This window comes from Falco cherrug, chromosome 8 (assembly GCF_023634085.1).
Source record: "Falco cherrug isolate bFalChe1 chromosome 8, bFalChe1.pri, whole genome shotgun sequence".
Classification (NCBI taxonomy): Eukaryota; Metazoa; Chordata; class Aves; order Falconiformes; family Falconidae; genus Falco; species Falco cherrug.
The window spans coordinates 52,424,116-52,437,640 of NC_073704.1; the positions used below are offsets into that span (position 1 = coordinate 52,424,116).

Sequence of the window (13,525 nt, forward strand, 5' to 3'; positions counted from 1 at the left end):
AGTTCAGGCTTACTTACAACTTTACCTTTTCTCATGCGAGCACCTTTCACTTTTGTCCCAGTATATATATCAAGAAACCAGAGTTTTCATTGGGCAGTGGTGTCCCCAGCACCCTGACTCTCGTACCCATGTACACCAGGAACCCATTCAGCAAAACCCAGGCTGCAGCACCGCGGCTGAGTGCAGGCGAAAGCAGACTTTAGCCCCCACTGCCTGTGGGTTTGCTGGGCAGGGCTGTGCCATGGCTGCCTGTTCTTTTGATAAAGTTTTGCAGCCAAACAAGTTTCAGGATCAATTTGACTTTCTGCAAGTCTGCTATTCGGTCAGTCTTCCTGCCTCTCCCTGTGCCCTCTGCGGGTATGAGTCCACTTTCAACTTTGGAGAACAAAAAAACAAATGTGTTTCATAATACGTTTCTCTGGGACTGGATTCACAAACTAGTTACACAGTCCCTCAGCAGTTCAAAAGCTATTTGTACCTAAAATGTAGCAATTAAACCCAATTTACAGCACAGCACAATTCTTGGATGGGTGACATTAGCTGGATGGGTCTTGCTCTAGCTGTTAAGCTGTACTCTGAAACTGTGTTCAAGCTGAGCTAAGCAATGTCATCTCTGTCTGCAGGTGTCATTTCTAGTCGTGACCCTTGAGTTTACCTTGGCTGAGATGCTTGGGATCGCTGGCCACAGAAAGCCACCAACTAATCCGTCGTACTGATTTCTCTGACGGTTCAACACAGCCACCTCTGAGGATCTCAAAGCATCTCACGGGCTTAGCTGAGGGGACCATAACGCAGAACCTGTCGGCCAACAGGCAATACCACAGGCATTCGCTTGCTACTTTTGATCCTCTCTGCAAAGCAGCTCCCCTCAGATGACCCCTAACTCTCCTGCTGTTCACTTTCTTTAAACTACATCTCTCAACATCAATAAAAAAATGGTGACAAATGAGCGTTACAAAGCTAACTAGTCCAGCAAATGCCTGAGAACATGTTGATTCCCTTAGTCTCTACTAATAAAATTAAAACCTAAGAGGGTTTCATCCTTTCCAGAACATTTAGACTGCATTCCTTTCCCCATTACCTCCTCTAAGATAGAAGGTGGATGATACACCATTTGGGTGACAGGGAACCCGAAGGGGTTGGTTTTCTGCTGCTGGTAGTCTGGCAATCGCTGCAGCCCCACGGGGAGAGCTCTCCTCTTCCCACATCTCCGGAGAAGTGCCCACAGCGCAGAGTCCTGGTCCCCCCTCCATCGGAGTGCTGCAGGAGCTTGGGGCGGGGGGGGGGGGGGGCACGGCCCCTTCACAGGTAGGCAGCCCACCTGAAAAGGAATCACAGCAGCCTCCACAAGCTTCTGGAGGGTCTGGGGAGGAGCCCCCTCAAGTCCCAGAGGTGCTTGTCCCCTACCCATGCCCCAGGGACACCCACAGGCTTGCGGCAGTTGTCAGCCTCCCCCAGCAGCTCCGGATCTTTCACTCCAGTACTTACAAGCGCTATCTACCAGCTCTGACTATTTAAAGCGATCAGAGATTTACATCAGGAGACTTTAAATATAGAAGTAATTTTGTGTAAACTCTTGCCTTTATTGCAGCAAGGAGAAGGGAGGGAAAAGCCTTTCTTTTTTTAGACTTGGCAGGAAACAAGCAGTTAAATAAGTGAATACTATAAAATGAAAATCTTAAAGTGATTACAAATATGAAAGGAGTGAATACCAAATGGAAACAGCCGTTTAATCAAGATAAAGTACAGAAATCCAGCAATTGGCCTCTTTCCATGATCCTGTAGTGCTGTGCAGAGGAGGCGGCTTACTGTAGCATTACCAATCTCAGTCGCTTGGCTGCTGACTGCCAATACCCCAAAGTCTTCCACCCTTTGCAGCTTTTCACATGCAAAATGCCTTCCTTTATGGATCACCCTTGATGTGAAGTGGCTTTAATTATTCAAGAACTGAAAGAAAGATGAAAAAGTAATTGCATTTTAATTGCTGTAATAATGGCAGGAAGCTGCACTGTGACTTAAATACTGAAAGGTGAAGATTAAGACTGTCTGTTAAGATGCTTTTCCTTCAAACACAGCTTCTTTGTATTTTGTTCCAGTCTTCCCTCACCCCATAAACAGTCACACTAGTGTACATCAGGTTTATTCCTAAACTCCTGAGATGGTTTGGTCTGTTAGACAGCGATATCTACAAATTGGAGCTTTTTACCATAAGCAATTTTAAGGTTGAGGGATTTTCTCGTAATGTACCAATACCAGACTTCTCAGCCTGAGATATTTGCTTACCCCAAGTGTCTACAGGCTGGGCAATAACGGCCCTTCACAGGTGGGTGACGGTGGAGGGGGGCTGCAGCGATGATGCTCTATGGTGGGGAAGTTACCTTGTCTAAGGGGCAGCCCCCACCACCTGGCAGCGTGGCTCTGGTGGCCCCTGCCACGGGGAAGCTTGAGTTGGTTTTCCTTCCTATGTGTAATCGGCACAGAAAATCCCCAGGATTTTGGAATGGGAGGGGAGGACATTAAAGGGGATTTGTTTTCTCCTCGCTGCACTTTACGTGTCCGTTATGCTAAAGCATAAGTGGGAACAAATCCCATCAGCCAGCCGCAGTGGTGGGAAGTGACCCTGCCAGGCAGCCTTTGGCAAAGGAAGCTTCAAGACTTGACCTAGGGTGACATTAACAAAACTTTGGAAATTAGTGTGAAAGTCACTGTTTGATCCTCATGTATCACCTCTGAATGCCTCAGCTGACAGTTTTTCCTTCTGCACGAGGAAGTTTTCTGCTTTTGTTGCCATCTCTGTCACAACAGGAGCTTTAATTCCTCACACCAGCTTCCTACCACAAACCAGAGCGCTCTCTCCTGTACACAGGGTCTCCTGTGACTACACCACCCGGCAGTATCAAGTCAGACAGAATAAGCTCAGGAAAGGAAAAGATGTGAGTGGAATACAGAGCGAGGCTATTGACTTGGCGTGCCAAGCCACGGGCTGGAGTTGACTCCAGATGTGAGCTGAACAATAACAAAAACCTTACACTTCATCACCTTTTAAAGTACATGGAGGGATGTCTAAACAATTGCTTTCAGTGAATTATTTCAGGCAGTCATTAGCCTCATACAGAGACAATAACACACATAAATACACAGGCAAGTGTATTGTCAGAAGAAAAAAGTTATCAAAACAATTTATAAGAAACAATATAATGTATGGGGGGAAGGGAACTTCATTCTCTCTCCCCTCCTCCTTCCTGCTATTCCTCTTCTTTCTTTCAGTGACTATGACGCTCAGCACAAGTTCAGTGTGGATGGAGGTTATGCAGCATCGCCATAAGTAGTCCAAAGAGAAGCCTTGAAGTTATAGAGATGTTATTATTGGGGTAATTTATTTTTGCTGGAAGAATCATCAATTCAAATTGAAAATCAAAATGGAAGCAAATTCCTCCACTTATTAACTTTTAGATCATTTAGATCATGCTCATTTAGATCAAAGTGAAAATAAGCCAGGCATGGGCTATGCCTCAGCAGACCTCTGCTCTGTGAACATTAGACTTCTACAGGTTGGACAAAGCCAGCTCCCGCCAGGAACAAAACAAGCAGGGGACTGTCAGTGACAAAATGGTCCCCCGCCAGCTGTCCAGGAGACTTCTGGCCCTGGTGATGCTGTTACCCTGGCGGGCTGAGCTGATCCCTCGGTGCAAAACTGCAATGCAAGGAAAAGCAACACAAAAGGCTGCTCTGGGATGAGATGAAGCTCACTGAGAAAAGATTTTGCTAAGCTAAAAGCAAGAGTAAAGTAAATATTATAGACATTCTTCAGCCCCATGTAATGGGAATACCACCATAGTTAAGGCTGAATTGCAATTTGCATTCAAAAGTAGGAAGAAATTGCTCCAGTTCACATTTCAATGAATGAAATTCATCTGATGAATTAGCATATGTTGCTGTGAGACAATTTCCAGTTTCAGAGGAAGCCAAATTTTGTGCACAAGGCTTTAAAAATAAAATGTTTTCTGGTTTTTGAAGAAATACTCTCAAATGGTCCTTCCTTAAAATGCTGCCTCTCTTCCCCAAACACCACTGGGGAGTCCCACCCAAGGGAACCTCCAGATTTCTGTTGCAATATGGAAATTTTGTGCAACCTCTTAACTCTTTTCTGAGCAGGGGAAAGGCCAATGGAGCTGTCTGTGGGCATGTCAACAGGAATGTGCAGTTGCCCTGAGGGAAGGGGCTGGTGTGGGGCTGGGCCAGGAGAAGACAGCGCAGCAGCAGCGCAGTGTGAGCTGAAGCCCACCATGGACAAAGGGGAAAGCCATCAAATCCAGAGATTCCACACGGCTTCTCCCCAGGAAACCTGATGCCTCTGCAAGGCACTGATGCTTTATGCATAAGCATCCCATAATGCTATTTATCACTGGCTGTACCTCCAAACTCCTCCGTAAGGAGCCAACCAGCACAGCACCTTGGCAGGTTGGGATGCTGTGAGCTGCTCCACACTGCCAGGACCCACAGCTGGTCCCCTCCCTCCTACCCTGCTGCAGCTTCATGCTCTGCTCCTTGAAGGATAATTTTGGGACACTTCATAGGGTTTCAATCTCCCTATTAATTGGACACATCAGATCTGAATATAGCACTCAACAGACCGCAAGGGAACACAGGAGATGGTGCCAATGGCCACATAATCTTGAAATTCCAACCCATGCCTCTGCTCCTACATCAAATTTAGCACCCCCACAAGAAACACCTCTGCCACTGATTTAAAGATGCACAGGCAAGACTTTCTCCCTCTGCATGCAGCTTAGACCCTATGGCTGGCCAGACCCTCTCTGCTGGGCTGCAAGGATAAAGGTAAAACTCACTCATGCGCTATGAGAGCCCCTGGATTATTTTTTATAACACACGTAAATGACAAATCACCTGTAGTAATTGCAACATTCTCAGGGTCGCCTCAGAAAAGGGTGCTGGCATGATCTGGCATGGCTGCAAAACAGGACTTAGTCTCACAAAAACAAGCTTTCTCACAAGGTACTTGTGCTTCCTGCTCCTTCAAATACACATAAAATAAATACCTTATTGTTACCATTAAAAATTCAGCACCTATATTGTTTAAGCCATCAAACCTATTATGAACAAAGTGCTAACATATTTTAAAGTAATGAACCAAGTACAGTATCTAACAGCGAGGCCATTGCATTGTTCTTGGCAAGTGCAGTAGAAGGATGAAATTATATTTGTGACAAGGGACATCACTCCATTTGAATATCAGCTCTATTAAACAGAAAATAGCAAATGCATCAGCTCTACAACACCTCTGATAGCATGCTGAGGAAAATATTTGGTAGGGTCAGTAGGTAAAAACTGAGCAGAAAAATTCTCCTTATTGCTGCCTTCACAGGAGGGTCCAGAAGTAATACGCATTTACGGGGAAATTTAACTGAGTCTATGGAAATTTATTCCGTGAGAATTTTCCTTTCTTCCATGGTAGTTGTTTGGGGTTTCTTTTCAGATTATGAAAATGATTATTTAGAGGGGAAAACAGCATCATACAAATGCCACCATGCAAACAGTAACTTTTGGAGGAGTAAAACATTATCATCAGACAAGATGGCAATTTGATTTACAAGTAAGCAGACAAGAAAATGGGACAGCAAGAGAATAAAGACTAGCTCTCATGGGGTGCAGCCACCTGTAGCGTTGACCTGGGCTGGTTGTGCAGCCACAGCACAGCCCCCTGCTGCGCCCACCAGCTGGTGCACAGCCTCTGCCACTCGCGGAGGACACCGTGGTCCCCAGCAGGTTAACCACAGCAGATAGGAAAACAGCCCCAGCTTCCCCCTGGCGAAAGCTTTCTTGAGGCTGTACAAAGCCCACTCCGCTAAAGGATAGTTCAAAGGGCTTTATGTTACACCAGTACTCCCTAAATTCAGCTCAATCATCTTAAGAGAAGTATATGTCCCTTTCTAGAGCCCTCTTCACCTCAACATGTTCCCACTTCTAAGGCAGAGACCCTTCAAAGCCCCGTATCTCAGTCTTTGCTGGTGACCCTACCCTACAGCTCACAAACCAGCCTGAGGCCGTATTACAGCCAGTCCACAGGCAATTTCAGTAAAGGCATAAGGGAGAACCCATCTACAGAAAGCATCATCCAGCTGTCAGTGGCCTCATTAAGCACAGGGCACCTCAGTCCCCAGACGCACAGGGAGAAGCACGTGGGCCATTAGCAAAGCCAGGGCTGCCCGGGACACAGCACAGGCTGCTGCGGGGCTTACGGCAGGATGAGCCTCACTGTCTTGGCAAGGGAAGAGGCAGAGAGCAGGGAGGTTAATTAGTTCATACGTTTAATTAATTTGCCATTCCTAATAGATGTTACAGATACAGTCCTGAAGTCTTGCTTATCTGACAGGGTAAATTTATTACATGTCAAATGGGCAGCATACGCTTTCCCAACCAGCTGTGCCCACGTGCGCACTGACAGAGTTCCTGTGAGCTGTGTCTAACTGGGAGAAGTTATTTTGGTCTCTAAGGCTCATCCACTCCTTTTCGGAGTGACCATTAATCCAGCCTCAGACAGGCTCCTTTACACCGGACCGCGATGTGCTCTGTGTGCCTGCGCAAGCTGCTTTGCCCACGGGCATGCACACTGCTGGGGTTTCTTGTTATTGCTAGAAACAGTCATGTTTGAGTCTGCACCTTTTCTTCCTTCCTGCTCCCTCTTTTGCAAAGGAGGGAAGGAGTTGTTCATCGCCTGCGGGGAGACCTGACCTCGGGCAGAGCCGCTGGGGGGGCAGGAGCTGATTCAGAGATCCCCCCAGGTCCTGCCAGCATCCCTGCCCACCGCGGGCTGCCAACGCCAGCGCTACGACTGCCACAGTCAGCCCACATCTCCGCTGTTTCTGCTCTGATTGCCGTCCTCCCAAAGCACACACACTTGCTTAGTTTAAAGCATGAGAGGCATCTCACTGAACATAAAGAGATGCACATGGATTTGAAATTAATCTTTCGGACAAATGCCTGAACGAGCAGGCTTCTGCTCCACAGTCAGCACAGCCTGAGGAAGCAGGCTCTGATACCCCCTAAGCTGTCACACCCCCCATCAGAGCTGTACCACAAAAGAGGATAGTTTAGCCCCAGAAATTAGCAGCTCACCTGCAGAAATGTCTGCCACACTTCCCAGTGGCTGAGGTACCATGGTTGCTTACAGGTAAGCCAGTGGTGCCCTGGGTTTGTATCTTAGAACTAGGCAGCTGCCCCCTTCGCATCACTGAGAGAGGTCAGAAAGCCGATGTCAAGCAAGAATGGCATTTCTGTTTCTTCCCTGCTGCATGAGGGGGAAAGGGGGGAGAAAGAAGAGGTGAGAGAATCCGACCTGAGTGTTTCCAACAATTAATAGCAAATCTGAGCAGCACACACAGAGGGCTCTGTGGCATCCATGCAGAGGAGCTTGTTTGAGCCAGAAAGCTGGCCTCCGAGACTGTTGAATCAGTAGGGAATATTGATGTGATTAACAATGATTTGATTTAGAAATCAATGCAAAGGAGATTGTTTGCTTGCTTTGTCCAATTTAGTCCATGAAATACTGGCCTCAATACAGGGAGAAATTCAGCCGAAGCAGGAAGGGGATTTTGAGGAGGGGTGGAATGGGGTGTGTTTGTTATTTTATCAGACATCCGTCTGGATTCTAGCTGGTGAAAACTTGAGCATTCAATCAAATGTTTTATGTGTGTCTATAATAATCTGAACAAAGGAACAGCTGACAGCTCATGATCATTTAAAGATAGAGCAACTCCTATTTAGCAATCTTGTGACTGCATTTTCTGTATCTACGTGCAAGGCTTCCTAATTGTTATGTGGGGTTTGTTGCAGTTTGGCTGCAAATGAAACACTATGAATTTACAGGAAACCCAACACAAACAAAAAAAGTCTTTAAGAGGAATATTAAGAAGCTATTCTCCTGGGCTGCAGAGTGAAGAGGCTGAATATGCACAGCTATTAAAGGTTGCCAGGTATAAGTTGTTGAGCTTATATTCTATCCCTAGGAGGAGTGATAATTCATCACAGATCATTTGTATTAGAAAGGAGACAAGCATTTTTTAAACTTCAGTCACATGAAATTGTCTCTTCTGCTTTAACTCCAGAGAGCTGCTTCTGCCAATAATTCCTGAGAGCACTGCAAGAACTTCTGGGTGAAATTTTTGTGGTGTAGGCTGAGAAGCAAACTAGTAAGTAATTGATAAATGGTCTCTCCTAACATTAATGTGTTTTTTGAAATATGTGAAAAGCTCAGTGATGAAATCCCAGACCCCATCTGAGGGTCTCATTCTGCCACATTAATTTCGCTGAGTAGCCACTTGCTCTATAAAAATCAACACAAGGAAGAGCAGTAAATGACACACCAGAGCTGAAAGCTTGTCATCTTAGTATTACCCTTGGGAAATTTATCCTCCTTAAAATCAGCAGCTTTGTCAGTTATGATGTAATTATTTCATCACTCACTGTGGGAAATTGTGGGTTTGTCCCCCTCCCCCCATCCAACAGGTTACTCAGATTCACATGAAGTGCTTGGTCTCTCCACTTAATTACTTTAAGGCTGCAAGGCTCTCCCTGGCTTGAATCAAGATTAGATGTCCAGCACTCAGTCAATTACGAGCAAGGGCAGTGGATGAAACACAACAGCGAGACAGCCCTGGCTTTTGCACAGGCCCTTCCCCCAGCCGGCGATGGGCACCGGCTGAGGGATGGCAGGACACGGCAGGACATGGGCTGCACCGGCAGCTCTGCCCACAGCAGCACAGCTGGCTGTGGCTCCCCGCCGCCCTCAGCACTTCCAAGGCTGAGCCTCTGTGGGTGCAAATGGAGGTATCAGAGGCTGCGTGAGTTCTGCTGAGAACTGGCTCACTCAGCAGTGCAGAAAGGAGCGGGCTGCCTACATGGCTTACAGGAGTCACCAGTTTTGGATACCCTCTGTTGAGACTGCTCACAGATAGCCCTGGTCAGACCTCACCCCCTTGCCTTTGCCATCCTTAGGACCAGCTTCTCAACCAGCTCTTCCCCTTAAAGACTAAAACTTCAACCTCCTCAGAAAGTCCACACCGTTCTGATCCAGTCCTTGACCTGCTAGGAACAAAGTACCTCTGTTGGACACAGGAAACCACATTTACAATGTTACCACCACTATTTCAGCATGTCCATGTAGGCCTGGACACCTCTGACATAAAAGTCCCACTGACTGAAGATACCTCACAGTATCACAGACCGGTTGGGGTTGGAAGGGACCTCTGGAGGTCAACTAGTCCAACCAACCCCCTGCTCAAGCAGGGTCACCTAGGGCAGGCTGCACAGTCTCATCCAGGTGGGTTTTGGATGTCTCTGGTGAAAGAGACCCCACAGCCTCCCTGGGCAGCCTGTTCCTGTGCTCTGTCACCCTCAAGGTAAAGAAGTTCTTCCTCATACTCAGAAGGAACTTCTTGTGTTTCAGTTTGTGCCCGTTGCCCCTGGTCCTGTCACTGGGCACCACTGAAAAGAGCCTGGCCCCGTCCTCCTGGCACTCGCCCTGAAGATATTTGTAGCCCTTGGTAAGATCCTCTCCCAGTCTGCTCTTCTCCAGGCTACACAGGCACAGCTCTCCCAGCCTTTCCCCACAAGGGAGATGCTCCAGTCCCCTGATCATCCTTGTAGCCTCCGCTGGCCCCTCTCCAGCAGTTCCCTGTCTCTGGAACTGGGGAGCCCAGCACTGGACACAGCACTCCAGACGTGGCCTCACCAGGGCAGAGCAGAGGGGGAGGATCGCCTCCCTGCCCCTGCCGGCCTCGCTGCTCCTAACGACCCCGGGACACCACTGGCCTTGGCCACCCGGGCACACTGCTGGCCCACGGGCGATTGGCTGCCCACCAGACCTCCCAGGCCACCCCCAGCCTGTGCTGGTGCCTGGGGCTGTTCCTCCCTGGGTGCAGGACCCTACACCTGCCCTTATTGAGCTTCATTAGGTTCCTCCCCACCCAGCTCCCCAGCCTGCCCAGGTCTCGCTGAATGGCAGCGCAGCCTCCTGGGGTATCAGCCACAAACGTGCTGGGGGGACACTCCGTCCCTCCATCCAGGTCACTGATGAATAAGTTGGAGGATGGGACCCAGCAGGGACCCCTGGGGAACACCGCGAGCTACAGGCCTCCAGCCAGGCTGTGCGCCACTGGTCACAGCTCTCTGAGCTCTGCCATTCGGCCAGCCCTCAGCCCACCTCACTGTCCCCTCATCTCACCCACATGTCCTGATTTTATGTATGAGGCTGTTACGGGAGACCCTGCCAAAAGCCTTGCTGAGGTCAGGGTAGACAACATCCACCACTCTCCCCTCACCTACCCGGCCACTCATTCCATCACTGAAGGCTGTCAGGTTGGTCAGGCATGATTTCCCCCTAGTGAATCCATGTTGACATTCCTGATGACCTTCTTTTCCTCCACATGCTTCAAGACGACCTCCAGGATAAGCTGTTCCATCACCTTTGCAGGGATGGAGGTGAGGCTGACTGGCCTGTAGTTGCCCTCAGTGCCTTTAAGCAGTGGGACCACTGCAGCTCTGCTCTCTGCCAGGACACGTTTCCCCTTCAAACAGCTCAGGGAAGTTGAAATAGCTACAGACCAAAGGAGATGCCAAAATATCAGCTTATAGAAGATGCTCTGCTGCTTAGAACAGATTAACACATTTTACATACAAAAGCACTGAATGGAAACATTGAGTTACTCTATATTTGGACATTGGACAATACCAACATAATCCAAAGAAAAGTCAGAGAACAATCTTGCAGTGGAAAATGCTATCAGCAGTGATGCTGAGCCCCGACTGCAGCAGTTAGCAAGTTAAAATGATTACAGCAGTTTGGGCTGTGATCGCCTTAGACCTTAGAGGTTTTTTACTAACCTTTTTTCTGCAACTAAATTCTTCACACAGTACACAATTTGAGTAGTGATTCAATTCACTGCAGTCTCCTCCATTGAGTCATTAGTGAAGCAACTCTTAAACAAAGGTTAAGCATTCTAAACAAATGGCTCTACCTTTTGAGATGGGATGCAAAGCCCAGCTGGTCACAACTAGACATTCAGACAAAAGGGACTTCAGTTCTCACAGGTGAGATCCATCCACAACCATTGATGCATTTTTATCTCAGCAATTCAATGCTACCCTTCAGCCTCTTTGTGCAACTGTTCAGTGAGGCTCTTTATCTCTCTGTCACATATTCGTAATATTTATTCACATTAAAAAAGACCTAGTTGATTTGGACAGCAGCCATAGCTTTTCACAGCCAAAAAATACCCCTACCATTAAAATTACTAACTAATCAGAGCAGTTCTGCAGCACTGGCAGCAGAGGAGACTGTTCTCTCTCCTGTGTGTGGAGAAGGAGCTTATTTGGTGCTTCTGTGCATTGTGGAAAGGCGGCTCTACCCACGGGAGGGCAGTGCCGGGTGAATTGTTTCTATTTCTGTAATATACTCTCCTAGCAAAGCACCTGAAGAGCTGCCTTTTTCCTTTTTTATTTCATCAGTGTGGCTGGAGAGTGACAGACACACAGTGCCAGCCCTGACAGCACTCCACACCTCCACGGTGACGGGCTTCCAGCCTCCACGTCCAGTCTGAGCCAGCTAAAAGCTTTCTTTTGCTGCAATAATGCCCCCAAAGATCTGCTGCCATAAGGATGCTCCACTCTGGGTCTGGGTTCAGACTACAGCCCTGGAGGCAATCGGCTCTGCAGCTCGGTATTAAGTTCAGCAGCTATCTAAGCTTCTACAATGGCCCAGTTGTGCTTAACTCCAATACCATTCAAACCTAATACCACCACTGCATGTAATGCAATAGCCGAGCCATATACAAACTTCGTGCGTGTGTGAGATAAACACTACACAGGCTCTTGGCTTGCCTATTAAGGAGTTTGCCCTGTTGTTCTTACCGACATCAGCACTGCTGACAAAAAGCAAGCAATGCATTTTAATAAAGCTGGAGAGCTGTGTTTGGCTTCCCAAGTAGCTCTGCAGGCAGCTTGATGAAAGGGCCCTACACGCTGCTGCAAACTGGGCTTTTCCAGGGAAGGGGGAAGGAGATGAAGCAAATGTTTCTGAGGTTCAGATGAGCAATCTTCTGTGCAAACAGACAATCCCTGAAGCAAAGGCAACCACAGAGCCGTTTTGATTAAACAAGACTGGGATCACTGAATCTCTTCCCCTGTAGAGGCCAGGAAAGGAATGGGACAAATTCCCACTGCCAGTCAGTGGAAGTAATGGTTTTGAGAACACACCCTTACTGACTTTACCCCTTGTTCCAATACCACCTGTAAATTCTTTGCTAAAATTAATATTCTTAAAGCAAAATCATAGAATCCTAGAATGGGTTGGGTTGGAAGGGACCTTAAAGACCATCCAGTTCCACCCCCCTGCCACGGGCAGGGACACCTTCCACCAGGGCAGGTTGCTCCCAGCCTCGTCCAGCCTGGCCTGGAGCATCCCAGGGATGGGGCACCCACAGCTGCTCTGGGCAGCCTGTGCCAGTGTCTCACGGCCCTCACAGCAAAGAATTTCTTCCTAGTACCTAACCTAAATCTCCCCTCTTTCAGTTTAAAGCCATTCGCCTTGTCCTGTCCCTACAGGCCCTTGTACAAAGCCCCGCTCCAGCTTCCTTGTAGCCCCTTCAGGCACTGGCAGGCCGCTGTAAGGTCTCCCTGGATCCTTCTCTTCGCCAGGCTGAACAACCCCAACTCTCTCAGCCTGTCCGCACAGCAGAAGTGCTCCGGTCCTCTGAGCATCCTCCTGGCCTCCTCTGGACTTGCTCCAACAGGTCCATGTCCTTGTGCTGGGGGCCCCAGAGCTGGATGCAGCACTGCAGGTGGGGTCTCACCAAAGCTGAGCAGAGGGGCAGAATCATCTCCCTCACCCTGCTGGCCATGCTGCTTTCGATGTGGCCCAACATTCAGTTGGCTTTCTGGGATACAAATGCACACTGTTGGGCCATGTTGAGCTTCTTGTCAACCAACACCCCCAAGTCCTTCTCCTCAGGGCTGCTCTGAAACCATTCTCCACCCAGCCTGTATTCATGCTTGGGATCACCCCGACACAGGTGCAGGACTTTGCACTTGGCCTTATCGAACTGTATGAGGTTCACACAGACCCACCTCTCAAGCCTGTCAGGGTCCCCCTAGATGACACCCCTCCCTTCCAGCACCAACTGCACCACGCAGCTTGGCAAACTTGCTGAGCGTGCGCCCGATCCCAGTGCCTGCATCGTCAGCAAAGCTGTTGAAGAGTGCTGGCCCCAATCCCAGCCCCTGAGGAACGGTACACCGTCTCTTTCACAGCTCCTACCTATAGAATTAACTAGCAAGGGTCCGTTGTTTTCCCTCCGAAATGCTCCACAGACGCTCGGCGCTCTGTTTCACTAGGTGCCCACACACCCGTTTGCGCCCCTTTCCCTCCCCCTCCCCTTCGGGAGCTGCGCACCTTACTGGCTTTGAAAAAGCGGAGCGCATTAACACCCCCTCCTCCAGGCTACGCAGG

General features: G+C 48.6%; 1 long non-coding RNA gene across 1 annotated transcript in view; it reads right to left on the reverse strand.

The window, feature by feature from the left end:
• Positions 1-1,091: 1,091 nt before the first annotated feature.
• Positions 1,092-13,525, reverse strand: part of LOC114017948 (uncharacterized) — a 31,722-nt gene continuing 19,288 nt past the window's right edge. Inside the window, exons 6-9 of the long non-coding RNA XR_008733641.1 lie at positions 10,345-10,615; positions 8,928-9,102; positions 7,138-7,309; positions 1,092-1,947 (exon numbers count right to left, since the gene is read on the reverse strand). This is a non-coding gene — a long non-coding RNA (uncharacterized LOC114017948). The remainder of the gene's footprint in view (positions 1,948-7,137; positions 7,310-8,927; positions 9,103-10,344; positions 10,616-13,525) is intronic.